Source organism: Oryctolagus cuniculus, chromosome 15 (genome assembly GCF_051225735.1).
Source record: "Oryctolagus cuniculus isolate XC-2025 breed Fujian yellow rabbit chromosome 15, ASM5122573v1, whole genome shotgun sequence".
Lineage (NCBI taxonomy): Eukaryota > Metazoa > Chordata > Mammalia > Lagomorpha > Leporidae > Oryctolagus > Oryctolagus cuniculus.
This window is the reverse complement of record NC_142881.1, coordinates 27093045-27118641: the sequence shown is the minus strand read 5'-3', so window position 1 is coordinate 27118641 and position 25597 is coordinate 27093045. Positions and strand designations below refer to the sequence as shown.

At 46.8% G+C, this 25597-nt stretch overlaps 1 protein-coding gene across 1 annotated transcript in view; it reads left to right on the top strand.

The window, feature by feature from the left end:
* Positions 1–25597, top strand: part of WBP1L (WW domain binding protein 1 like) — a 71217-nt gene that overhangs the window by 885 nt on the left and 44735 nt on the right. The window lies entirely within an intron of this gene.

Below are 25597 nucleotides of genomic sequence, written 5' to 3'. Positions count from 1 at the left end.
CAAATGGAGCACCCTTGCTTTTCTTGCTGGGTGGCTTGCTCTGTGTCCAGGCAGAGCTTGTACTGGCGTTTCGAAACCCTGCTGGGAGTGTTACTCCTGGTGCCAAGTTGGGTGGGGTGCAGGAGGGGGAATCACCCCTCCTTTCCTGCTCTGGCAAAGCTTTAACCTTCATTTTCTTCGTTTTCTCTTCCCTTCCCTGTCTTCCGAGAGAAGTGAGCACCCACACACAGACAGCATGGTGGCAAAGTCTGTTAACTTAGCACTTGTTGTGGTCAGGAGCAGAAACAGCATGCCTGCAAAAACTATTCCCCAGGGGGTTTGAATGCTGCCTTTTCATATATGTAAATATTTTTTCCCATTAGTATCCTCTATTTAAAATGAATGTTTAGTGTGTTGAAGTTCCTTTAATAAAATTAGCCATTTTCAAGTGAACAGTTCAGCAGTGCAACCATCATCCCTATCTAGATTGAAAACACTTTCACCTCCCTGAAAGAAAACTCCATCCCTATTAAATACTGACTCCCTTTTCTCCCCTGGCCCCAGCCCTTGGCAGCCACCAGTCTGTCTTTTGTTTACGTGAATTTATGTATTCCAGATATTTCATATAAATGGAATCATATGATACTCATATGTGGTCTTTTGTGTCTGGCTTCTTTCACTTAACAATGTTTTCAAGGTTCACTCACAGTGTAGCATGCACCAGTACTTTGTTCCTTTTTATGGCTGAATAGCATTCTATTGTGTGTATATACCACAATTTGTTTATTCATTTATCTGTCTCAAAGTATCTAATTTTTCCTCAGAATAGATTTGTATGTGTTACAAATACCATGTTGAAAGGGATAGAGCTCATTTTCTGGCCTAGAGCATTCTCTTTTCCAAGGCTGGCACCCTTCAGTTTAGCCTTGTTGGAGTTTTTTCTTTTCCTAGTTAAAAATACCCTGGGTGGTGGTGGTGGGAGAGTGGGGGAGCAGCAGTGCTGTGGTGTAGCGTGTAAATCCACCTGTGATGCCGGCATCCCGTATGGGCACTGGTTCGTGTCCTGGCTGCTCCACTTCCAATCCAGCTCTCTGCTGTGGCCTGGGGAAAGCAATGGAGGATGACCCAAAGTTTGGACCCCTTCCACTCTTGTGGGAGACCCGGATGAAGCTCCTGGCTTTGGCTTGGCTCAGCCCTGGCTGTTGCAGCCACTTAGGGAGTGAACCAGCAGATAGAAGATCTCTTTTTCTTATTTATCTGTAACTCTGATTTTCAAATAAATAAGTTTTTTTTTTTTTTTTTAAGATTTATTTATTTATCTGAAAGGCAGAGTTACAGAGAGAGAGAAAGATCTTCCATTCAGTAGTTCACCGCTTAAGTGGCTGCAGTGGCCAGGTCTGGGCCATGCAAAAGCCAGGAGCTTCATCCGGATCGCCTACGTGGGTGCACGGACCCACATCCTCCACTGCTTTCCCAGCTGTGTTAGCAAGGATCTGGATTGGAAGTGGAGCAGTCTGGACTCAAACAGGCATCCCTATGGAATGCTGGCATTGCAGGCGGCAGCTTAACCCATTAAGCCACAACGCCAGCCCCTAAATAAGTCTTTAAAAAAAAAAAATACACAGGCAGGCAAAATACATTTTTTTCTGCTAGAAAATCTAAAACTCTCAGAATTGGTAAAGTTAGAAATGCATTGACAACAAAATGTGGAGTGAACTTACTTTTGCTTTGCACGTGTCTATTTGTCTAAGTGTCTTAAAGGCTGTTCCCAGTAACCAATAAAAACTGTTGCTAAAGGGCTGATTTGGGGTATCAGACGTTCTGAAGGGGTGGCTGGTGATAGGAATGGGTTGCAGTTCTTCTGCAAGTGTAAGGATGGAAAGTGGGGTTCCTGCCAGGTCTTACCCCTGGGAGGTGGTGAGGAGAGGGGAAGGACTGCGCTGTAATTGCAGTTTGTCAGTCAAATCCGCTGTCACCTTGGCTCTGACACGTTAATACTTTCTGGGGACAGGATGGCGTCTGTACTTGGTTGCATTTGGGTGGATGCTAGCATCAAACAGCTATTATGTGGTTCCAGTTCCTGCAGAGAAGGGAGCGGTTTTGTGAGGCACAGCAGCCTTCTTCCTAACAGCTCCTGGTTCCCTCACCGCCAACACCCTCCATCCACTCTGCCCCCACCTCACACCCTTGTTTCTTTCCGTCTGCGAGTGCTAGATATCCCAGTCAGATTTGAGTTCTAACCTTTGGAATGGAAGTTACTATATAACAACCGTGAATTCACCACAGTTTAGTCCATTTAGGTTTTTTTGTTTCCTGGCCTGTTCAGATCAGTAAGAGGGGAAAAAAATTCTAGAGACCATGTTGGCATAAAACATAACTCAGGTCCTCCCTGTGGTTGATTTCAACACTGACTTCCAGCTAACTCTGAATTGTGCTGCTCATTCTGTATCGAATCGCATCCTGCTCCCCACCCATGGATCTGCTAAATATACTCTTTTAAAAATAAATAAATTTATTTATTTATTTGAAAGGGAGAACAACAAAGGGAGGGGAGTGGAGAGAGAGAGGGATCCAGGTTCATTCCCCAAATGAACGCAACAGCCAGGTCTAGACCAAGTAGAAGCCAGGAGCCAGGAACTCCATCCTGGTCTTCCACATGGCTGGCAGGGTCCCAAGCACTTGGGCCATCTTTTGCTACTTTCCCAGGCCATCAGCAGGGAGCTGGATCACCAGTGCAGCAGCTAGGACTCAAACCAGTGCTCCAATATGGGATGCCAGTGTTAGAGGCGGTGGCTTAACCTGCGCCACAGTGCTGGCCCCCTGTAATCTTTTTTATGTATACATTCTATATCAGACATACACCCTTTTAAGCATTGTGGTTTTGCTGTTAACCAGCTCTGATCTGAAATAGCCTTGTTTTGCCATGTAGGCCCGGGAATGTTCATCCACCTTGCTCACCTCTGTGATTAGGGACTTAGATTGATTGCTGTAGGTCACTGTGACTCACAGATGTGATTCCTTGCATCTATAAAGAATAAGAAAAGCAGTTTCCAAACAGGAGGACCTTGGCATTTGTTCCTTCCAGTTAAATTATGATTAAGATATGGAGAGTTTGTGTTGTTATTTAGATGTAACCAGAGTATTTGAATATTATTTACAGTAAAGTTTGCTGTAAGGTGAGTGAGCCAGTGGTCTGGACAGATCTCTAGAGCTGCAGGCCTTTCCTCCCTGCCACGCTCACATGGGCCCCCGTGTCTACTGTGTCCGACAGTACCCTCCCCTCAGTAGTCAGCTCTGCCCCTCTGCCCGCACCTCACCTCTGCTCACCTCCATTGCCCTGTCTTCAGTGTGGAAGTCCTGCTGCATTTCCCCTTCTTAAAGCAGCTTTCGTTGCTCTTGCCATCAGTCCTGCTCATCGCCTTTTCTGATTTACTTAAACTGCTTGCTGTCCCAGAGTGAGTATTTGTCAAAGATCAGTACTTCAGTTTCTGAGAATCCTTGCAGTGAAATTTGGTCGAACTCAAAAAATGGACATTTACTGAAGTGTCCACTCTTTCTTTTTTTAATAAAAAATTTATTTCTATTTATTTGAAAGGCAGAGTTACAGAGAGAGGTAGAAGCAGAATTCTTCCATCCACTGGCTCACTCCCTAAATGGCCACAACAACCAGGGCTGGACCAGGCCAAAGCCAGGAGCCAGAAGCTTCTTTTTTTTTTTCCCCCCAGGAAAGCTAGGGTTTTTTGTTGTTGTTGTTGTTGTTGTTTAGATTTATTGATTTATTTGAAAGTCAGAGTTACAAAGAGAGAGAAGGAGTGGCAGAGAGAGAGAGAGGTCTTCCATCCGCTGGTTCACTCCCCAATTGGCTGCACTGGCTAGAGCTGCACTGATCTGAAGCCAGGAGCCGGGAGCTTCCTCCAGGTCTCCCATGTGGGTGCAGGGGCCCAAGGACTTGGGCCATCTTCCACTGCTTTCCCAGGCCATAGCAGAGAGCTGGATCAGAAGTGGAGCAGCCGGGACACGAACTGGCGCCAATATGGGATGCTGGCACAGCAGGTGGCGGCTTTAACCGCTACGCTGCAGCGCCGGCCCTGACCAGGAACTTCCACTGGATCTCCCATGTAGGTGCAGGGGCACGAGGACTCTGCTTTCCCAGGTGCAGCAGCAGGGAGCTGGATTGGAGGTGGAGCAGCTGGGCCTCAAACTGGAGTCCATATGGCATGCCAGCACTGCAGGCAGTGGCTTTGCCCACTGTGCTGCAACGCCAGCCCTTGGAGTGTCCACTCTGTAGCAGGCTGTTACGGCTTGACTCTGGGATCTGTCAGGTGACTGTCACAATGCGTGTCCTCAAGGAGCTGGTCATCTTGTAGGAGGACAGAGAACATACACGGCGAAGTGTAATCCAGAGGGATCGGTGTGGTGACGGACCTGCAAGCAAAGGACCATGGGAATAAATGATTCTGCTAGGGCAAGAAGAAGATGGGCAACAGGGAAAGCTCCCTCGAGGGTGTGCCTCTGGACTTGGCTTTCCGTGAAGGTCATTGAGGAGGAGCAGGCTAGCATGGGCTAGGAAGAGGAAAAGGTGTCTTCCAGGGTGGAAGAGTGAAAATGGAGGAGGTGTTGGGAGGTGGCAGGTGGTGTGTGGCAGAGGCTGTGTGGGTGGGTGCGAAGGCGGGTGTGGGGCTGTGGGCAGATGGGAAAGAGGCCTTTCATCCATTCATCTAAGGCTGCACTGTCCTATAGAACGTTCTGTGGAGCTAGAAGTGATCACTGTACGTCACTGTATGTGCTGTTCATTTCAAGTAGCTCTTAGCTGCCTGTGGCTGCTGAGCACTTGAAATGTAGTGAGGTAACTAAGTACCTGAGGTGCTTTTTCATTAACCTCTTGGAATTTTTTTTTTTAAATTGGTTTGGTTGAAAGGCAGAGCAACAGAGAAAAAGAGAGAGAGAGAGAGACAGACAGGTATCTTACATCTGCCAGTTTACTCCCTAAATGCCCGCAACAATCAGTTCTGGGCCAGGCTGGAACCAGGAGCCTGGAACTCCATCTGTGTCTCTCACAGGGTGACAGGGACTCAAGTACTTGAACCATCATCTGCGGAATTTTTAGCTTTGTTTAATTTTTATATCAACTTTACTGAGCTATCATTCACATGCCAAAAATTCATCCTTTTAAACTGTACCTAGATATCTTTATTAGTATGGTCATGCAACCACCACTGCTATCTAATTTTATTGTTTGTTTTTAAAATTTTTATTTATTTAAGGGACTGGCACTGTGGCATAGTAGGGTAAGCCTCTGCCTGTGGTGCTGGTATCCCATATGGGTACCAGTTCATGTCCTGGTTGCTCCTCTTCTGATCCAGCTCTCTGCTTATGGCCTGAGAAAGCAGTGGAAGATGGCCCAAGTACTTGGGCCCCTGCACCCATGTGGGAGACCTGGATGAAGCTCCTGGCTTTGGATGGGCCCAGCTCCAGCCATTGCGGCCATTTGGGATAGTGAACCAGCATATGGAAGATCTCTCTTGTGTCTCTCCTTCTCTCTCTCTAACTTTGTCTTTCAAATTAATTAATTAAAAAATTTAAAATTTACTTGAAAGGCAGAGAGATAAACACAGATGGCTCCCAACTGCCAGTTCACTCTCCTTCAACTGCCTGCCACTGTCAGGCCCGGGGACATGAAAACTAGGGGCCTGGCACTCCATACAGCTCTCTCAGATAGGTGGCAGGGACGCAATACTTGAGCCATCAGCCGTCACCTGCTGCCTTGCAGGGTGCACCTTAGCCTGAAGCTAGAATCAGAAACTGAATCAGAACTAGAATCCATCTAATATAGGATGCAAGTGTTCCAGGCAAAGTCTTAACCACTGTACCTAATGCTCACTCTTATCTAATTTTAGAATAATTTCATCATCCCCAAAAGAAACCCCATAAACATTAGCAGGCACTACCCATTCCACTCCCTCTCTGCCAGCCTGTCCCAACCACTAATTCACTTTGTTTCTATGGATTTACCTCTTCTCAACATGTCCTAGAAAAGGAATCATACACTGTGATCCTTTGTGACTGGTTTTTTTTTTTTCTTTTTTAAAGATTTATTTATTTATTTATTTGAAAGGCAGAGTTATAGAGAGGCAGAGGCAGAGAGAGAGAGATGGGTCTTCCATCCGCTGGTTCATGCCCCAAATGACCGCAATGGCTATAGCTGTATGGATCCGAAACCAGGAGCTTAGAGCTTCTTCCGGTCTCCGACATGGGTACAGGGGCCCAAAGACTTGGGCCATCTTCAGCTGCTTTTCCAAGCCATTAGCAAAGAGCTGGATCAGAAGTGGAGCAGCCAGGACTTGAACAGGCACCCATATGGGATGCTGGCACTGCAGACTGTGGCTTTATCCTCTGTGCTACAGTGCTGGCCCTGTGAATGGTTTCTTTCACTTAACATAATGTGTTTAAAGTTTATCCTTGTTCCAGCATTGTATCAGCAGCACTTCATTCCTTTTTATGGCCAATAACTATTCTGTTGTGTGCATTTACTATGTTGTATTTACACATTCATCAATTGGACATGTGAGCTGTTACCACTTTTTGGATATTATGAATAGTGCTGTGAACGTGGAGTACAGGTTTTGAGAGGACGTGTTTTTGGTTGCATGTACCTAACAGTGGAATTGCTAGGTTGCATGGTAACTCTTTGTGTAATCTTTTTAGGAACTTCCAAACTGTTTTAAAGTGGTGTGATACTCAACTTAAATCAAACAGCACGTGTGCTGGTGACTACAGCTTTCCAGTGTGGTGGTTTGATACAGTGTGACATAGTGCTTCAGTCCTGGTCTCTGGGGTCAGTCCACTTGAGTTCCAGTCCTGACACCATAACTATCCTGGAGCCAGTTTCGTAGCCTCTTTTTGCCTCATTTTCCTCTTCTACAAAATGGGAATAGTACTAGTCCATATCATAGGGTTATCTGGGTTGAAAGATAATGTAAAGCTTTTGGGATATACTTAATGATTAATGACAGTAATTATCAGTATTGTTATTGGTTGTCCTCAGTGCATTGTGGTAGGCCCGAAAAGGTCAGCTCCGAAACTAAGTTTGGAAACAGATCGGGGAGTTTGCAAGAACCTCCTCGCTTCTCTTCCGTACTGGAGTTTAGATTCGTCCCTGTGTTCCTTTTTTTGCCTCCTCCAGAGGACATTTGTCAGGGTGTGGAAGTATTTTTGGTTGTTACCACTTGGGAATGCTGCTGGCATCTGGCGGGTGAGGGCCGAGGATGCTGCTAAACACGCCCGGCTCAGGACAGCTCCCCTGCCCCACCCGCCGCACGCGAGCAGGGCGTTGTGAGAGCCTCCCTGCCAGCAGTGCCGACGTGGAGAAACTCTGGTTTACTGGCCCCTGCTATCGCCTTTCCGACTCTTGCTCAACACGTAGGAGTCTGAGGTCAGCCTTCCCACGGAGGGAGCGGGAGCGGGAGCGTAGCATTCGGAATTGCGTGACGTAACCCCTGACAGCAGTGCTGGGGGGACAGTTGAAAGCTTTCATGTGCTGACGCCTGATTACGCTCAGGTTTGTTGACGCAGGATACCGGTCAGCTCTGTTTTGTCTGCCAACACCCAGCTTTTTTGGAGAGGCACTTTTTAAATCTGTGGTTCGTCAGCAGGTGAGCCTGTCTTACGCATCTCGAACTTTGCTTTGCTCTTCCTTTGATCTGCCCTGTGGCTTCATTCTGAGAACTTGATTTGTTCTGTCCCAGTGAAAGCCTGATGACCGGTTTCTCCTTTCTCCGTGTCCTCCATGATCCCGTAGCCAATCTGAGTCATGTTTTTAGAACTTTTTCCTTTTCTCATTCCAAGTCTTGGCCTTCTCATTTCCGGCCTCAGGAACCTTGTTTTGTTCTCAGATACCCTTAGCCTGGGAAACCAGTCTATGTTCTCAGGGTCACCCGCAGGAAGGCCAACCTCCTGTGTCTCGGGCTGGGTTTGTCTGGAGACCCTTTTCTGGGTATTCGGCACTAGCAGGCAAGTCTTTGTGCGGCTGTGTGTGTCTTGGACAGCAGTGCCAACTGCTCTTTGAGTGCCTGGCCATCCATACTCCTGAGAGGGCCTCTTGCCCCTTGCCAACTTCAGTTGGACTTAATACTTGAGGGGTCATCGGGACCTGGGTAGTCCCTACAAGCTGTCATAGATACCTGGGGGCCACTGCACCTGCACAGGCAGTAAGGGCAGCCAGCAGTGAAGGCAGGTCTTGGTGACCGGTCTATTCACATAATATACAAGCCGAGGTCTGGCATGTGCGCACCTCCCTTGTGGACCATCCTTGGCAGTTCCACTAGGTGGAGCAAAGTCTGGCCTACAAACTGCATGGCCATGTAGAAACCACAAACAGAAACACAAATAAATCCTGAGCATTGCCATCTGGGAGGTCAAGAAAAGGAAAACAGACCCAGTCCTGTCGCATTCTAAGGCTTGTCACTGCAGTTCTGGGCTTTCCTAACATGGGGGTTAAAGTAGGTCATCCTCAGACTTGTGGATCGCCAGTCTTGCTTGGAGTGGGTTTTTGAGATATTCTTGCTTACTCAGTTACATTCCCATAGCTCTGCTTTATTTACTTTTGGTTTTCCTCTTGCCGCATTTCCTACTGTGGGAAAATAGATGAGATGGGTAACTTCTCGTGGTGCCATCTTGGTCCTCATTGTGTCAAGGCTAAGGTTTGAGTCAAGATCTCAGATGTTTTAAAGAATTAAGCTTTCTTTCTCTGTATAACTCTTACTTTCAAATAAATAAATAAATCTTTAAAAAAAAAAAGGAGGGGGAGCGTGCTGTGGTGTAGCCGGTGGAGCCGCTGCCTGTGGTGCCGACATCCTAAATGGGTGCCAGTTGAGACCCAGCTGCTCCTATTCCGATCCAGCCCTCTGCTATGGTCTGGGAGAGCAGTGGAAGATGGCTCAATTCCTTGGGCCCCTGCACCCACGTGGGAGATCCGGAAGAGGCTCCTGGCTCCGGATCGGCGCAGCTGCAGCCATTGCAGCTAATTGGGGAATGAACCAACAGATGGAAGACACCCCCCACCCCACCCCACCCCCCGCCTCTTCTCTCTTTTTGTAACTCTGTCTTTCAAATAAATAAATAAATCTTAAAAAAAAAAAAAAAAGAATTAAGCTTGTTTTGGAAGAGGTGAAAATAAGAAGTTGCAAAAGTATTTGTGGCTTGCAAGGGTGGGTCCTGGAGTGAAATGTTATGTAAACAAGTCTGTTTTGATTTTTAAGTATCTAGCAAGACAGATCTTATGTTGTAACACTGTTTTATTATACATTCTTTCACATCAGTGGCATGCATTCATGGAGAAAATACTCATGTTTTTCAAAATTCTTTGGTTTGCCACTTGCTAATTTATCCTCCTCATCTAAACTTCCACCTGGCAGTTTCACTGAACAAAGATATAACAACAAAAACCCACAGCTTAGTTTATTAATTAGATCTAAGTATTTTCTCTCTTGGTGGTTCATATGGGAGAGGAAGTTAATACTTATCTTTCTAAACTAGAATATTAGATTATTGTAGTTTTTTGGGACTTGAATATGCAATTGAATAGTGGGTTCTGGCATTGTGGCACAAAGGATTAAGCTACTACTTGCCATGTATGGAGCGCAGTTTCAAGTCCCTGCTGCTCTGCTTCTGATCCAGCTCTCTGTTAATGCACCTGGGAAATCAGCAGAAAAGAGCCTAAGAGTTTGGGCCCTTGCCACCCATCAGGGAGACCTGGATGGAGTTCCAGGCTCCTGGCTTCATCCTGGCCTACCCCTGGCTGTTTATGGGCATTTGAGGGGTGAACAAGGGTGGAAGATTTCTGTCACTTATTCTCTCTCTGTCACTGTGCCTTTCAAATAAGTAAAAATACATCTTTTTAAAAAAAGGAGTTGGTGGGTCTAGTGCTGTGGCATAGCAGGTAAAGACACTGCCTGCAGTGCCGGCATCCCATATGGGCACTGATTCGAGTCCTGGCTGCTCCACTTCTGATCCAGCTCTGTGCTATGGCCTGGGAGAGCAGTAAAAAATGACCCAAGTCCTTAGGTCCTTGCACCCGCATGGGAAACCCGGAAGTTCCTGGCTCCTGGTTTCAGATCGGTGCAGCTCCTGCCATTGTGGCCAACGGGGAGTGAACCAGCAGATGGAAGACATCTCTCTCTCTCTCTGTCTCTCCTTCTCTCTCTATGTAACTCTGACTTTCAAATAAATAAATAAATCTTTTTTTTGAAGATTTTTAAATAATGTATTTATTGGGGCTGGTGCTTCAGGCCAGGGCATTAACCCGGTGCACCACAGAGCTGACCCCAATAAATAGATCTTTTTTTTTTTTTTTTTTTTGACAGGCAGAGTGGACAGTGAGAGAGACAGAGAGAAAGGTCTTCCTTTTGCCGTTGCCAATTTTGCCAATGGCCGCGGCGGCCGGCACACTGTGGCCGGCGCGTCGCGCTGATCCGAAGCCAGGAGCTAGTTGCTTTTCCTGGTCTCCCATGCGGGTGCAGGGCCTAAGGACTTGGGCCATCCTCCACTGCACTCCTGGGCCATAGCAGAGAGCTGGCCTGGAAAAGGGGCAACCGGGACAGAATCCAGCGCCCCAACCGGGACTAGAACCCGGTGTGCCAGCGCAGCAAGGCGGAGGATTAGCCTATTGAGCCTGGCAATAAATAGATCTTAAAAAAAAAAAAAAAAGGCCGGCGCCGCAGCTCACTAGGCTAATCCTCCGCCTTGCGGCACCGGCACACCGGGTTCTAGTCCCGGTCGGGGCGCCGGATTCTGTCCCGGTTGCCCCTCTTCCAGGCCAGCTCTCTGCTGTGGCCAGGGAGTGCAGTGGAGGATGGCCCAGGTGCTTGGGCCCTGCACCTCATGGGAGACCAGGAAAAGCACCTGGCTCCTGGCTCCTGCCATCGGATCAGCGCGGTGCGCCGGTCGCAGCGCGCTGGCCGCGGCGGCCATTGGAGGGTGAACCAACGGCAAAGGAAGACCTTTCTCTCTGTCTCTCTCTCTCACTGTCCACTCTGCCTGTCAAAAAAAAAAAAAAAAAAAAAATTAAAAAAAAAAAAAGGAGTTGAATATTGTGACGAGTCAATCCTGCTCATTCCTTTAAGTTTGCAAGTTCCCTTGCTATTTTGTGGGGACAGAGAACCTGCTCCATTCTGACCTGGCACAAGGTCCACTGTGGCTGTCTTCCCATTTTCCTTTTTTAGAGCTGATTGATAGTTTTCTTTGAGTGATAAATAATAGAGAAATACAAAAATATATAAAAAGTGAAAGTTTCTGTTTTGCTATATACCTTTAGTGGTTTCTCTGCTAATGTTGCACTTTCATGGATATAATAATACAAGAGAGGTTTCAAAACTTCATGGAAAAATAGAATTAAAAGATAACGCATAGGGTGGGTGTTTAGTGGCTGTGATGCTGGCTAAGGCACCTGTGTCTCACACCAGAGTACCTAGGTTTGATACCTGGCTCCAGTTCCTGACTCCAGCATCCTATTAATGCCGACCCTGTGAAGTAGCAGTGGTGACTCAACTGGCTGGGTTCCTACCACCCATGTGGGAGACCTGAATTGAGTTCCCAGCTCCTAACTCCAGCCCCCACTTCACCCCAAGCCCAGACTTGGCCATTGTGGCCATTTACAGCAGGAAGTAGTGCCTGTTGGCTAAGATCAAGTGTGGCACCTTCTTCTGTCTGTCTCTGCCTCCCAAAAAAAAAAAAAAAAAAAAGGTAATGCATATTTTCCATGAAGTCGTTGAAGCTCCCCTCATGTAATTTACAAATATAAACAAATTTAAATCATTGTGTTCTTTTTTTAAACAAAAATGAGATGTTTTATATGTAATATTTTATAACATGCCTTTTTTTTTTTTTTTAAAGATTTTACTTATTTACTTGAGAGGTAGTGTTACAGATAGAGGGAGGGAAAGACAGAGAGAAAGGTCTTCCATTCACTGGTTCACTCCCCAAAGGGCCACAACAACCAGAGCTGGGCCATTTGGAAGCCAGGAGCCAGGAGCTTCTTCCAGGTCTCCCATGCGGGTGCAGGGGCCCAAGGACTTGGACCATCATCCACAGTTTTCCCAGGCCATAGCAGAGAGCTGGGTCAGAAGAGGAGCAGCCAGGACATAGACTGGCACCCTTATGAGATTTCTGGCACTGCAGATAGAGGCTTAGCCCACTATGCCACAACACTGGGCCCACAACTTGCTTTTTTAGCCTTCACAATATGTTGTGTACTAATTTCTGTATCACATATATATAACTGATTTATTTAAGTGCCTATATGCTATTGCTATTTTCCATGATTGATTTACCCTCTCATCTATAAGCAGACCTGTTCGTATCCAAGTTTTTGCCATTTTCCACATTGTTCTACGGTGAGCATGGCTGCCCCTGTTTCTGCAGTTGTGCAAGATTCAGATCCTAGGTGTGGAATTGATTGTGGGGTCATGGGCGTATACAGTTTGAAGTTGGGGTAGTGAGTGACAAGGGCTCCTCAAGGTGTTTGTGTCGGTTTATGTTCCCGTCAAAAGTATAGGCAAGGGCTCATTCATCTCCCCACATGGGAGTAAGCTAAGCTGCTTCATGCTTTCCACTTGCCCTTGAAGATTAGCTGTCTTGCTCTTTAACATGGGCACCTTGGAAACACTTGGATTTACTTCCTCCTAAGCCTGTGGGTTGTCGTTTGCTTAGCTTCTAGTCGCCCCCTTGTCTACTGTGGTTCCCTTTATTGTGGAGCCAGGTTCACCCCAGGACAATGAGTCGGTCGCTGAAGGGTAGAAATGCTTGACCTGTGCTAACTGAATTGGTTTCTGGTCCCCCTGAAAGATATTAGGCAAGTGATCTGGAGTGGGGGCCAAGTGCTGTATGGCATGCATGTCTAATTGTGTGCTTGACCAACTGCCTTTCCGTGAGTGGTGTTCATCACAGAAGCAGGGACTCTGGAAAGACGAGGTGCTGGGAGTGCAGACTCAGGAGCCTGCCTGCGTCTGAGGCCTGCCTCTGCCCGCAGTGTCTCTGTAACAAGGGGCTAGTTGGTTACCTCAGCTTTCTCAGCTGTCAGGCGGGGATCATAATACCTAACTTTTAGGTTATCCTGAAGGTTAATTGAGTTAATATTTAAAACAGAACACTGCCTGCTGTAAATTTGTATGTATGTATTTCTAGAAGCTTTAGGACCAGGCCAGGGCTTTAACCTGCTGCGCCACAGTGCTGGCCCTGGCATTTTTTTTTTTAAAAAGATGTATTTATTTACTTGAAAGTCAGAGTTACACAGAGAGGAGAGGCAGAGAGAGAGAGAGAAAGGGTGGGGGGGGGGGAGAGGGAGAGGGAGGCCTTCCATCTGCTGGTTCATTCCTCAGTTGGCTGAAATGGCCGGAGCTGTGCCAATCCAAAGCCAGGAGCCAGGAGCTTTTTCCAGGTTTCCCACATGGGTACAGAGGCCCAAGAACTTGGGCCATCTTCTGCTGCTTTCCTAAGCCATAGCAGAGAGATGGATTGGAAGTGGAGGAGCCAGGACTCGAACCAGCGCCCATATGGGATGCCGGCACTGCAAATGGTGGCTTTACCTGCTATGCCACAGCACCGGCCCCTCAATTGGCATCTTCACTGCTATGCCAAATGCCCGCCCCCTATTCCTTTTTATGGCCAATTAATATTCTGTTGTATACATATACCACATTTTATTTATCAATTCATTAATTGAAGGACTTTTGGGCAGTTATGAATAATGCTTCTGTAAACAAGTTTTTATGTGAACATACATTTTCAGTCCTCTTGGGTACATAGCTAGGAGTGGAATTGCAGGGTCTTGTGGTAATTACACATTTAGCTTTTTGATAGTCTGCCAGACTGTTTTGTGAAGCATCTGTACCATTTCACACCCCGCCAGCAATGTTTGAGGGTTCTGATTTCTCTCTCTCTCTCTTTGTTTTTTAAAGATTTATTTATTTATTTGAAAGGCAGAGTTACAGAGAGGCAGAGGCAGAGAGAGAGAGGTCCTTCATCCGCTGGTTCACTCCCCAGATGGCCACAATGGCAGGTGCTGTGCTAATTCAAAGCCAAGATCCAGGAGCTTCTTCTGGGTCTCTCTCGTAACTGCAGGGGCCCAAGGACCTGGGCCATCTTCTACTGCTTTCCCAAGCCATAACAGAGAGCTGGATCGAAAGTGGAGCAGTCGGGACTAAAACCGTCCATATGGGATGCTGCCGCTGCAGGCAGTAGCTTTTACCCACTATGCCATAGCACCAACCCCATTATTATCTTTTTTATGACAGCCATGTTAGTGAGTGTGAAGCAGTTTTTTTTTTTTTTTTTTTGATATGCATTTTCTTAATGACTAGTGATGGTGAACACTTTTTCATATGCTTTTTGACCATTTGTGTATCCTTGGAGAAATAGTGATTTAATTCCTTGCCCATTTTAAAGCCCCTTACCTGACAGAAAGAACAAAGATCATTCTCTGGAACTCCAGTGAGTGATGCCCAGGGAGAGATTTTCCATTAAAGTAGACTTTCAGGGCTGTGGCATCTCAGACCTGGCCAGGCCACCACCTATTTTCTTGTGGCCCTGGGTTGGTGAACCCCTTTGAGCCTTCCTTGTTACTGTCAGCATTTCTCAAAAATAGTGCCAAGGCCTGCCATTCCTGTGATAAGAGACCCATGTGGCCAAAGAAGTGGACCATCTTGTTTGGTGAGTCACAATTAACCTGCTTACGTTTAAGAAATCTGTAGGAGTCTCTTATCAGACATATAAGTTGCAAATACTTATTCCTGTTCCATGCTGTTTTCCCACCTACTTTCTTGGTGTGTCCTTTGAAACATGGCCTTTTTTTTTTTTTTTGGACAGGCAGAGTGGACAGTGAGAGAGAGAGACAGAGAGAAAGGTCTTCCTTCCATTGGTTCACCCTTCAATGGCCGCTGCGGCCATCGCGCCACGCCGTTCTGAAGCCAAGAGCCAGGTGCTTCTCCTGGTCTCCCATGCGGGTGCAGGGCCCAAGCACTTGGGCCATCCTCCACTGCCTTCCCGGGCCACAGCAGAGAGCTGGACTGGAAGAAGAGTGACTGGAACAGAATCCGGCACCCCAACCGGGACTAGAACCCGGTATACCGGCGCCACAGGCGGAGGATTAGCCTAGTGAGCTGCAGCGCCAGCCTATGGCCAAATTATTTTAAAAATCGTTTATTTGAAAGGTGGAGAGAGAGATCTCCCATCTGTTGGTCCACTCCCCAAATGCCTGCAACAGCGAGGTCTGGGCTGGTCAGGTTAAAGCCAGGAGCCCAGAAAACAATCTGGGTCTCCCGTGTGGTGGCAGGGACCAACTTACAGCCATCACCTGCAGCCTCACAGGGTGTGCATTGGCAGGAAACTGGAATCAAGAATGGAGCAGGGATTGGAGCTAGACAGTCATGTGGAATGTGGGTGTCACTAGCAGTGCCTTAACCGCTGTGCCGAATGCCTGCCTGATTTTTAGTTTTTATGAAATCCAGTTTATTTTTCCTTTTCTTGCTATTGCTTTTGGTGTTCGTTAGTTCTTTTAAAGGCTCAGAAAAGTGGAGCCAGTTTTGTGGTACAGAGAGCTGAGTTCTATTTCTGTGATGCCAGCATCCCATATTAGAGCACTGATTCCTGTCCCAGTTGCTCTGCTTCCAATCCACCTCCCTCCCTACTAATGTTCCTGGGGAGGCAGCAGAAGATGGCCCAAGTACTTGGGCCACTGCCACACATGTGAGAGACCTGGCTGAAGCTCCTGGCTTTGAGCTGGACCAGCCCTGGCCATTGAGGCTATTTGGGGAGTGAACCGGTAGATGGAAGAGCTCTCTCTCTCTCTCTCTCTCTCTCTCTCTCTCTTTCAAATAAACAAATACATACTTAAATCTTTTTTAAAAGTAGACTCCGAAAAGCTTCATATTATTTTTGGATCAATAATGAACATTATTTAGAATGTGTAGAATCCTTTATTTTTTTTACTCTGAAAATTTTAAACAAGTTCAGAAATACAGAGAAAGAGAATGGTATGATGAACTCCCGTATATGAATTATTCAGTTTCAGCAGGGTATTAGGTCATGGCCAGTCTTGTTTTAACTCTGTCCATATTCACTTCCATTTGTTCTCAGTGAAATTATTTTGAAGTGAATTGAAGATTCCATATAATTCCAACTATAGTCAGGTTTGAATCTCTAAAAGAAAAGGATTCTGCTCTTTCAACATACCCATCATACCATATCCTTCCTGAAAAATTGACACTAATTTGCTAATGTTGTGAGATAAGATCTTGCATATATGAATTTAAATAAGATGCCAGGGTAAAAATATTATTAGAACACAGAGCTAATTATGATAGTTCTTCAGTTTTCATAAGTAATTAAAGCTAAGTTTTCCTCTCTCTCTCTTTTTTTTTTAATTTTTTATTTACTCCCCAGCAGTTTCCTGCGATCCCAAGTATCAGAAGTGTTCTTTTGATAGAGCAGTGAAGACACTAGTAAGCTTGCATCCCATATAAGAGTTCATGGGTTTGAGTTCTGGCTCTGCTTCTGATTCCAGCTTCCTGCTGATGCTGATGAGCACCTTGTGTGAGGGAGCAGGAGATGGCTCTAGTACTTGGATTCATGCCTGAGTTCAAGGCTCCTGGTTTTGGCCTGGCCTAGGCTGTTGTGGGCATTTGGGGAGTGAACCAAGGTCTTTCTGCATTTCTGTCTGTCTCTTTCCCTCTCTCTGCCTAGTGTTCTTTCAGCCCAGCTTTCTCATTTTTACGTGAACAGGAAGAACCTGTTATTTTTCTCTGACCCACATATCCATTTTTAACCTTTGCCTAGTGTGTAAAGTAAAAGATTAAAAGATTAACTTAGGACTTTTGCACTCAGTTTCTAGTTTAGAGAGAATTTTTGGAAAAACTCCTATCTGAGATTACACAAATGTTCAGAGGAACATGGGACAATGAAAAAGCTCTGTCAGCGTGTTTTCTCCTGTTTCAGCTCCCAGGGGTGGCTGTGTGTCCCCAGCCCATGCCTGGCTGACTGTGCCTGCTCAGTATTGGGTGTTTCATGGCACTTGAGCTTCACTGCTGAGGGAGAAAAGGCACATGGAATTTGGAGGCTGAAAGACACCAGCGAGGTAATGATGCTGTGAACAGATGTTCAGTGAGAAAGGGGGTCTGTGCTGCTCAGAGTGCGAGAGATTGGGAGTTGGACAGGCTTCTGACTGTGGCGCTCTTCAGAGGCTTAACTGCAGGTATGTGCACTGTGACTCCCCAGATGAGACTGTAGACTTACGTGACCACATGGGCCTCTTATCACAGAAATGACTGGCCTCAGACCAGGCTCTGGGCAGTGCTGATAAAAGTAAGGCAGGCTCAGCAAGGTTAAGTAATCAACACAAGGTCATAAGACTGGTGGTGGCATGGTCACATCTAGGATACCAGAGCCATAACAGAGTCGAGTTGAAAGGAGAATCTCCCACAGGCAGCACTCCTTAGGGAAGGACTATGCCTTCAGAAACCTGGGCAGAGCTAAGTCATTTCACATCTTCAGATCTTCGGGGTCCTGGTCTGGCAAGTGGGGTCAGTAATACCTTGATTCCAGCTGTTGTAAGGGACAGCTAACGTGGATGTGAATGTAGTGTAAACCTTCAGTTCGGATTTTATTGAATTATCTCTGCATTTATTTGAAAGACAGAACAACAGACAGAAGGAGACATACATGTGTGTGCACGCACATGCAGACGCACACGCGCGCACACACACACACACACCTTCCATTTACTGGTTCATTCCCCAAATAGCCATAACAGCCAGACATGGGCCAGTCTGAAGCCAGGGCCAGGAGCTCCATCTGGGTTTCCTACATGGGTGGCAGAGGTCCAAGCATTTAAGCCATCCACCTCTGCTTTCCCAGGTGTATTAGTAGGAAACTGGATCAGAAGCAGAGTAGCCCAGTTAGGCAGCTGCTTGGGATGCCTGCGTGCCATATGGGAGCGTTGGTTCAAGTTCTGGCTCTTCTGCTTCCAGTCTAGCTTCCTGCTAATGGGCATGGGGAGGCAGCAGCAGATGGCCCAGTAGCTGGTTTCCCGTCACCCGTGAGACCCAGATGGAGTGTCAGACTCCTACTTTCAGCCTGACCCAGCCCCGGCTGAGTAGGCACTTAGGGGAGCGAACCAGCAGGTCAATGACTTGTGCACGGTGGTGGCTACTTTCTGAAAGGCACTGTGAGCTTTTCTTCTTCAGCTCTAGGTGTAGTAGATTGTTGGTTCCCATTCCTTCTCTTGGCTCATGATTTGGACCCTGGATTAAGGTGGTTTTTGAAGAAGGTTTCCTTACTGCCGTCATGCTGTGTTGTCTCATGCCTGTGGCGTGGAGGTGTGACTGTGGCTGGGCATTCCAGGACAAAAGGCTCAGCGTCCTCTGCATCTGATGTGCTACCCTCTCGAGTTCTACCACCTTTAGTCATCATTTCCCAGGAGGTGTGGGCACTTGTGATAAGTTGTCTGATGTTTTCTTCTGGTGTTTTTGACCATGAAATCTCAGACCTGGAGTAGATTGTGTTACCAAATAGCCAAAGGAGGGAGGATGTAATATTTGATTTACATAATATCCAGGAAATGAGGGAAGGCATGATGCCATTAGCTGTGTTTCCAGTCAGACTTAGGAAGTTTCACAATCGTTTATTCAGAAAAGATGAAGGCAACTTGCAGGTGTTGCTGATGGAGTTAGTTACTTGCTGAAGAGGAGACAAAACCAGGAGCAGCTTTGTTTCATTCCTCATAATTGTAAAGCCATTACTGGGGAGTTAGGTCATGTCCCCCCTTTACCTTGCGAAAGGGAATTTTTCTCCTGAGGTGATTTCAGTGCTTTAAATTCCTCGGCTGAAATTGGAGACTCACAGATAAATGAGACATATAGAAGGCTTCCCAGTCCCTGCTTCCAGCCTCATGAAACCAGGGTTCCACGGCCAGGAACATGTCACCAGCACTGACGTTTAGGGGTTTGGCTGATTAGCTTCATTTTTATGATCACTTCTTTAGTCACCAAGTCTTTTTCTCTTTGTCCATCTCTCTCTCTCTCTCTCTCTCTCTCTCTCTTAAAGTTTATTTACTTGAAAGGTAGAGTTATACAGACAGAGATGACAGAGTTGCAGATGTAGAGACAGATCTTTCATCTGCTGGTTCACTCCCCAAATGGTCCCAATGGTGTGGCCAGGAGCCAGGAGCTTCATCCTGGTCTCCCACGTGGGTGCAGGGGCCCAGGCACTTGGGCCATCTTTTGTTGCTTTCCCAGGCGCATTAGCAAGGAGTTGGATCAGAAGTGGAGCAGCCAGGACTCAAACCAGTGCCCATATGGGATGCTGGTGCTGCAGGTGGTAGTTTAACCTGCATGCCACAACGCCAGCCGCAGTGCTATTTTTTTTTTTAAAGATTTGTTTATTTGAAAGGCAGAGTCACGAAGAGCAGAGGCACAGAGAGAGAGAGAGAGAGAGAGGGAGAGAGGTTCTCCATCTGTTAGCTCACTCCCCAGATGGCCATAGTGGCTGGAGCTGGGCTGATCCGAAACGAGGAGCCTCTTCTGGGTCTCCCACCAAGTGCAGGGGCCCAAGGACTTGGGCCATCTTCCACTGCTTTCCCAGGCCATAGCAGAGAGCTGGATCAGAAGTGGAGCAGCCAGGTCTCAAACCAGCACCCGTAAGGGACGCTGGTGCTGCAGACGGCAGTTTAACCTGCCTGAAAGGCAGAGTTAAAAAGAGGGAGACATATACACACACAGGAATCTTCCATACACTCGTTCACTTCCCAAATGGCCACAATAGGCTGGGCCAAGGCAATACTAGAAATCTGCAACTCCATCCTAGTTTCCATGTGGGTGGCAGAGGCCCAACCAAGCACTTGGGCCATCATCTGCTGCTTTCCCAGGTGCATTAGTAGGAATGCTGGATCGGAAGTAGAGAAGGGGCTGGTGCTGTGATATAGTGGGTAAAGCTGCTGCCTACAGTGCCAGCATCCCATATAGGCACCAGTTCAGGTCCTGGCTGCTCCACTTCTGATCTAGCTCTCTGCTATGGCCTTGGAAAGCAGTAGAAGATTGCCCAAGTCCTTGGGCCCCTGTACCTGTGTGGGAGACCCGGAAGAAACTCCCGGCTCCTTGCTTCAGGTTGGTGCAGCTCTGGCCATTGCAGCCAACTGGAGAGTGAACCAGCGGATGGAAGACCGCCCTCCCCGCCCCCCGTCTCTCCTTCTCTCTCTGTGTAACTCTGACTTTCAAATAAAATAATAAATCTTTAAAAAAAAAAAAAGATTTATTTTTAAAAAAAGGAAGTAGAGCGTCTGGCACTTGAACCAGTGCTCATATAGGACGCCAGTGTGGCAGGCAGTGGCTTAACCTGCTGTGCCACAGCATTGGCTGCTTATACTTTAGAAGAGGAGGTATGCCTGAGTATAAACAATCAAAACAAAGTATAAAATGTCTTTGCTGAGTTTATGAGGCACATACAAGTGCATAAATTCTCCCATGAAAAACAGCCAGGATGGTTTTTCTCTGGGAAATGAGAACGACTGCTCTGATGATCTTGAACTCAGAGCACCCAGAGCCACTTCCAGGGACTCAGAGTCGAGGTGCCTATAGTAAAGCGACCTTGCTGTTAGCCTTCTCCATGGGTCAGCCATCATGCACCTACATTTCCACTGAAAATAGACCACATCTCTCTTTATCTTGCCCAAAGTTTAGATCAAAGTGAAAAATGAAGTGAGATTTGGTAGAGACCTTAGAGCCCAGTTTTCCTAATGGAGTTCTCGTTCCCGGTTGTGTGTGGGTGTGCAGTTGGTGTGACCTACATCCTTCCTTTTGCTCTGATTCCAATGATCTCTGATTTAGAGAGAGTTGATGAGGAGGCATGAGCTGTGTCTGGGATCAGCCCAGAAGTATAGACTGCTGATTTTCATGTAATTCTTGGTTACTTGCCAGTTTGGTTGGGGTTAAGCTGTTTCCAGGGTAGGAAAAACAAACAGCATTTTGGTACAAAAACAAAGAAGGTTGCTTTGTACTTGGTGAAGCTCAAATTGCAGATCCAGTGAGAGCCCATTAATCTTCAGTGGTAAGTTTCAGAGACCTCTGTACTCTCTTGAGATGGAGTGACTTCTCTTTCATGAAAGTAAGATGTATGTGTGGAGTAATTGTCAACTCCAAAAGGATTTTCTTGTTAGGAGACAAAATAAGAGGCAGAAACCTTAGGAGCACTGTAAACTGGTTTTAGCTTCTGCTACTTTTATTTTTCTCCTTCTGAAAGACTCAGACTGTACCATTGATACAGATACCTTTCCTCCATCGCCCCTGATCTCTGCAATAGAACAAAATCCATTCCAAGAGGGCCAGCATTGTGGCGCAGTGGGGTAAGCTGCCTCCTGCAAGGATGCCAGCTGGCATCCCATACTGGAGTGTTGCTTGACTCTTGCTGCTCTGCTTCTGCACCTGGGAGTGCAGTAGATGATGGCCCAAGTGATTAGACCCCTGTCACCTACATGGGAGATCTAGATGGAGTTGCAGACTTCTGGCTTCGGCCTGGCCCAGTCCTGGCTGCTGTAGCCATTTGGCGAATGAACCAGCAGATGGAAGATCTTTGTCTCTGTCTCTCCCTCTCCTTCTTTCTCTGTCATTCTGCTTTCCAAGAAAATAAATAAATATTCAGAATCCAATCCAAGATTTATCATATTTTAGCAGTAAACCAGACAAGCAAAATGAGGGCCCAAGATCCATAGTAAAATAGAAACTCCTGTCTTTGCTTGTTATTAATGATACCATACTCATCAGAGGGAAAATGATGCCCATCAGAGGCACTCACTAAACACACGAGGGTAGAGGGCCTGGCCTCTACATTCCACCTCCCACTGATCTTTTTTTTATTTTCAAGATTTATTTTATTTAAAAGGCACAGTTAGAGGATGAGACAGATCTTCCATGCACCATAGGCTGCCAGTGTTTGTTTCTGTGTGTTCATTCCCCAAATGGCCACAATGGCTAGGGTTGGATCAGACCAAAGCCAGGAGCTAGGAGCTTCTTCTGGGTCTCCAGAAGTGGGAGTGCAGGAACCCAAGCACTAGGGCCATCTTCTGCTGCTTTCCCAGGTGTATTAGCAGGGAGCTGGATTGTAAGTGGAGCAGTGGGACTCAAACCAGAAACTCTATGGGATGCCAGCATCACAGGTGTCAGCTCTCCCTGCTACACCACATTGTTGGTGCCCCCTCCTCCCCCCTTCTTTGATTTGTTGCTCCCTTTTCATGTGTCCCATGTGTCCTTGTTGCCATGCTTTTATCCCCACTTGGCCCTGCTATGCCTGTGTTCCCTGCCCAAATCCTGCCTATTGTTTTAGTTCCCATATGTTGATCAGGGCTTTTTTGGCCGCACTTTCCCTCAGCAGTGTCCCTTCTTTGCACTCTTTTGTGTTACTGTCTCCATTCCTGCTCTCCGTATTTGTCACAGGCTGCCAGTGCCTGTTTCTGTGTGTGCTCATCTTTCCTCCCAAACCGGATAACTAAATAAACCAATCCCGTAGAGCAAGACTGATTCATCCAAAAGTACGTCTTTGTCACCCCCACCGTACATCCTGGGTGGTTGGGTGTAACTGTGAAGGTCAGATCACAGACAAATGTTTAAGCCGTTTTGGAGCCACACAGTCCGGTTGAAATGCTGACTCCGCTGCCACCTAGGTGTGTGTCCCTGAGTGAGTGACCTAATTTCACTGAACCTCAAGTTTTTTATCTGTAAAATGTAAGATACCAACATCCGCTGGACTCTTCTCTCCCTGCAGTGTGGCATTTGCTGTTGAACACATGATTGCTTACTGCAGTTCTGGACTGTTTGCCCAGCCTTTCTTCCCTGAAATACTCAAAAGTAGGAAAGCAACCACAAAGTTTTTATGGATATCTTGCTGCAGAAGTAAGCCCTGTGACTGGCAGAAAACTGTGTCCTGCTCAGAAACCAGGAGAGGTGTGTGTGTGCTTGCCCCAGCAGGCCTGCTACATGTCAGCCTTTGAGCCCAGGACACAGATCAGCTGGTGTTGTTGGTTTCTGGCAGCTGAGCAATTCTTAGCATTTCTGTGGAGAAGTACTGCCAGTCTTCATTCTGGATTTGGAGCTCATCCCATGGCATCCCCCAAAATACTTACTTCAGGATCCTTTTACTGCTGGCCAGTCTCACGTTCATGACATACAGATGTCTCTGTTTTACTTTTACTGTGGCACTCGTGTTGGTTTGGGGTCTGAGTTAATATCCACTTCTCTTTATGTTTGAGTTAGAACTCTAAGGCGTTTAAGTAGGTCTGTGCCCAAACCTGAGGAAGGTAAGAAGCATCGTTTATCTTAGATGTTCCCAGTCGCCTTAGCTGCCTCTGCTCAAAGCTCCTGGAAGTCAAGTGGTCTTCAATCTAGAGGCTGTCTTCTGTGCTAGGAGCCTGGCAGTTGCTGTCCTGTTCTGACAAAACCCCCTTTCCTTCAGATTCTTTGATTGTGAAATAAGATACTACAGCTCTCCTTCAGCCTCAATTGGCCAAATGACATGGGTGTGAGAACAGTGCACCAGGCTACCTGAGAGCCAAGGCCTGGGAGGGTCTCTATCTTGCACCCTGTGTGGGGATCTAACATGTGTTGGGAGCAGATGGGAGCCTCAGTTCTTTCCCGTTGTTTGCCTTCAAGAGCTCTACTGTCCACATGGGTCTGAATAAGAGTCATGGACCTGGGGGCCCTGACTCCACACCCCAAAGCACCTCTTTCACAGGTGGCCGTCTTCTAAACAGTTCCGTAGGACACTGCTCAGGAATCTGCATGTCTGCTAGGATTCTTCTGGACCCCCAGTTCTGGTTTTTGTGGTTTGTTTTTTCCCTCTTCTTTTAAAGAAATGGTGTGTGTGTGTGTGTGTATATATTTTAAGAATTATTTATTTTTATTTGAGAGGCAGAGTTACAGAAAGAGAGGGAGACAGAGAGAGAGATATCTTTGATCTGCTGGATCACTTTCCAAATGGCCATAACGGCCAGAGTTGGGTTGCTCTGGAGGCAGGAGCTTCTTCAGAGTCTCCCATATGCATGGCACGGGCCTGCTTCCCCAGGCATATTTGCAGGGAGCTGGATTAGAAGTGGAGCAACCAGGACTGGAATAGGTGCCCACATAGAATGCCAGCGTCACAGGAGGCAGCTTTACCCACTATGCTGGGTAATACACTGGCCCCTGAATTTTCCTTCTTCCTTCTTGATAGCTTCCTTTTTTTTTTTTTTTTTTTTAAGATTTTTTATTTATTTGAAAGTCAGAGTTACACAGAGGAGAGGCAGACAGAGAGAAAGAGAAAGGTCTTCCATCCTATGGTTCACTCCCCAATTGGCTGCAATGGCCCAAGCTGCGCTGATCCGAAGCTAGGAGCCAGGAGCTTCTTCCGGGTCTCCCACATGGGTGCAGGGGCCCAAGGACTTGAGCCATCCTCCACTGCCTTCCCAGGCCACAGCAGAGAGCTGGATCGGAAGTGGAGCAGACAGGTCTCGAACTGGCGCCCAGGCCAGGGTATTAACCCACTGTGCCACAGCGCCGGCCCCAACTCTTAGTAATTTTTGATCTAATATCTGAATGCTCTATCATTGGGCGGAACCTTTGGAGCCAGAGACCGTGTTCACATTACTTGCTGTGCCACAGCCAGTGGTGTGACCTTGGGCAAGTTACAGAGCAGCCCTGTGCCTTGGTTTTGCAACTGAACAAGTAGGGATAGTGATGGTTAAATCACGGAGTTGTTGTGGTGTTAAGTGAGATGTTGGTTAGATGGAGTTCCTAGCACATAGTGGCTCACAGTCAGAGTCAAACAAATAACTACCTTTTTTTGCTTCTATCCCAGAATGTAAAGATTACAAGGATATAGAAATTGGCAAGAAAAGTGTAACCAAAAGATACTGAGATTGACAGTATTAAAAGAATGAATTCTACTCATGAGCATATATGCTGTAGCATGTCTTAAATGAGAAATTAATCAGAATCTAAAGGATATTTTTGGTGGCACTGTCTTGGGGGGAGGTTCTGAATAGGGATAGTGGGGGCTGGGTCAGTGGAAGGGTATCTCTTAAACAATGGTTAACCAGCAATGTTCTTTTTAAAATATTTATTTTTTAATTTTTAATCTACTTGAGAGGCAGAGCGACAGAGAGACAGATCTTCCATCTGCTGGTTCTTTCTCTTTTAAATTTATTTTTATTTTTTAAAAAGATGTATTTGTTTATTTGAAAGGCAGAGTTACAGAGAAAGAGAGAGATCTTTCATCTGCCGATTTACTCCCCAAATGGCCACAAAGGCCAGAGCTGGGCCAGTCCAAAGCCAGGAGCTTCTTCCAGGTATCTGATGTGGGTGTAGGGGGCAAGTACTTGGGTCATCCTCTGCTGCTTTCCCAGGCTATTAACAGGGAGCTGGATTGGAAGGGAGCAGCCAGGATTTGAACTGGGATCCTGACTTTGTAGGTGGCGGCTCCACCCACTATACGATAGCACCGATCCCTACTGGTTCACCATCTAACTGCCCACAACACCCAGAGCTGGGCCAGACCAAAGCCAGGAACCTGAAACTGCATTGAGGTCCCTCACATTGGTGGCAGGGGC